The following is a 2,500-nucleotide window of genomic DNA, read 5'->3' on the forward strand; positions in this document are numbered from 1 at the left end:
ATTATTATTATTAAACGGTAGTGTCGTTGGGTTTTTTCCTTTGCTTATATTTTCGTTGTTGTTGTTATTGTTATTATCATCGTTGTTATTGTTATTGTTAGGGTTATTGTTAGTGTATTGATATTGTTTTTATCATCATCATCATCATTATTATTATCGTTATTATCATCATTGTCGTTGTTGTTATTATTTTCATAATTATCGTATTCGTTGTTTTATTTTTAATTGCTATTATTGCTGTTGTTATAATTATTTTCTTGATCACTATCATTATAAATGATTTTGTTTTTTTTCATAGTTCTGCCACTAATCATGTTTTAGGACAGATGCCGTAATATTTTCCAAACACTTACACTGTGTATATATATATGCGGGTACATCGGACAATCGAAGTCTGAATGAATGAAAAAGTAAAGAATATTTTTTTTTGTGAATGAATGAGCTTAGGGTTGTAACTTTTGTGAATGAATGAGCTTAGGGTTGTAACTCTTGTGAATGAATGAGCTTGGGGTTGTAAATTTTGTGAATGAATGAGCTTGGAGTTGTAATTTTGTGAATGAATGAGCTTGGAGTTGTAATTTTGTGAATGAATGAGCTTGGAGTTGTAATTTTGTGAATGAATGAGCTTGGAGTTGTAATTTTGTGAATGAATGAGCTTGGAGTTGTATTTTTTGTGATGTTTGAATGGTTATTTTATCGTAAAGTTTAAAAGAATGTATGGCATTAGGGTATATTCTAGTTATCAATCCAAAATAGAAAATGAGTTATTAAATTATTATCACCATCACCACCATCATCAATCATCATCATCGATTATTATTTTTTTTATTATCATTACCATGATTACTATCATTATGCGAGATGGCAGGGTAAACCGCCAACTTCCTCAGAAAAAGCAGGCCATAATTATTCTCTCCTGAAGCTACAGTTGCCAAAATAGTCCTACGTTAAAACCTCTGTTTCTGCTTTTAGTTAATTTGCATTTAAAGTAAAGTTATTTTTTTAAACATTAAGATATATATATATATATATATATATATATATATATATATATATATGTATAACCTTTTTTTTTTTTTTTTTTTTTTTTTGCCATTAAGAACCAAGTCGATGTGTGTTTAACGATAATGTTTTCGGGTTTAATTTTGTCCAAAGAAAATTAATATTTATTATTTGATTTCAGTGTTTGGATGTTATTTTATTAGAATTTAATTTTGTCGAAAGAAATGTTTGAATTATGAATAGATTTCATTGTTTTGATGTAAATGGAAACTTGATTTTAAGTAAATTTTCCACATTATATATATTTTTACTACTACAGTTCTTAGATGGTGACGAGGGAACTAGTCTGTTTTCTGTCGTGTTGTGTGAGGGGGGAGGTGTGTGTGTGTGTGTGTGTGTGTGTGTGTGTGTGTGTGTGTGTGTGTGTGTGTGTGTGTGTGTGTGTGTGTGTGTGTGTTTCTCTGTCATTGTCTGTCAGTCTGTCTATCCGCCCTATATCATGCATAAAACGACCACAGTGACTTGTTTATATCAGTGAATACGTATTAATATCTGGGGGTCATTCCGTGCGATCAGATTTTTTATATGATGTTTATTTCCTCTCCTTAAGTAGCACGAGAGTTAAGGGGGGGGGGGGGTATGACTCCCCATTAACTTTTCAGAATATATTTATTTGCAATTAAAAGAGCAGTAATATAAATTGCTTGAAATTAGATGAATATGCGATTTTATAGAGCAACCTCTGCCGTTCCTTTGACTTTTGCAACGATTGATATTTCTTTTTTTTTCTTTAGTCCCCCCCCTGCATATACTCTGTTGTGACTTATATGTCTGATTTGTCATATTGACGAATGTTGCTTGCTATACTTTGTACTTGTTTTTTGCTCGATTGTCAATTTTCGATTGACGGATGAAATCGAAATAGAGATTCATGATCGGTAGCATTTATTTTCAACGTTATATAAAGCGTATTTATGAAAAGCATTCGTCAGCCAATTGTGACTCACTGTTCCTACCGTTACTTATTCGTACATAAAAAAAAACAAGAGTATTTGTTTTGTGTTTCCTTGCGACAGTGTTACCAGATATTCTCAGCGTCCAGCAAAAAAGTCTCGGGAAATATATACCCCGACTGTACGTGGGGCTGTACGTGGGGCTGTACGTGGGACTGTACGTGGTGTTAGTCTGTCCTTGTCAAGTCCTTTATAATCCTTATCTTTACGTTTTGTTCGGTAAGAATTGTAAAAAAACCCGTTTTGTTTACTAATACAGGATCTGTTGTTTTTGTCATGACATGCTCTCTCTATCCATCTCTCTATCTATCTCTCTATTTTTCTCTCTATTTATCTCTCTCTCTCTCTCTCTCTCTCTCTCTCTCTCTCTCTCTCTCTCTCTCTCTCTCTCTCTCTCTCTCTCTCTCTCTCTCTCTCTCACACACACACACAGTCCTTCTCTCATTCTCATTCTCTTTCTCTCTTTCTCTTCTCCTCTCCTATCA

At 33.0% G+C, this 2,500-nt stretch overlaps 1 protein-coding gene across 1 annotated transcript in view; it reads left to right on the forward strand.

Annotated features, from left to right (window-relative positions):
* The window catches only part of LOC125044929, an 87,863-nt gene that overhangs the window by 19,584 nt on the left and 65,779 nt on the right, over window positions 1–2,500 (forward strand). The gene's annotated exons all lie outside the window — the stretch shown is intronic.

The sequence above is a fragment of the Penaeus chinensis genome, chromosome 36, assembly GCF_019202785.1.
Source record: "Penaeus chinensis breed Huanghai No. 1 chromosome 36, ASM1920278v2, whole genome shotgun sequence".
In the NCBI taxonomy this organism is placed as follows: Eukaryota; Metazoa; Arthropoda; class Malacostraca; order Decapoda; family Penaeidae; genus Penaeus; species Penaeus chinensis.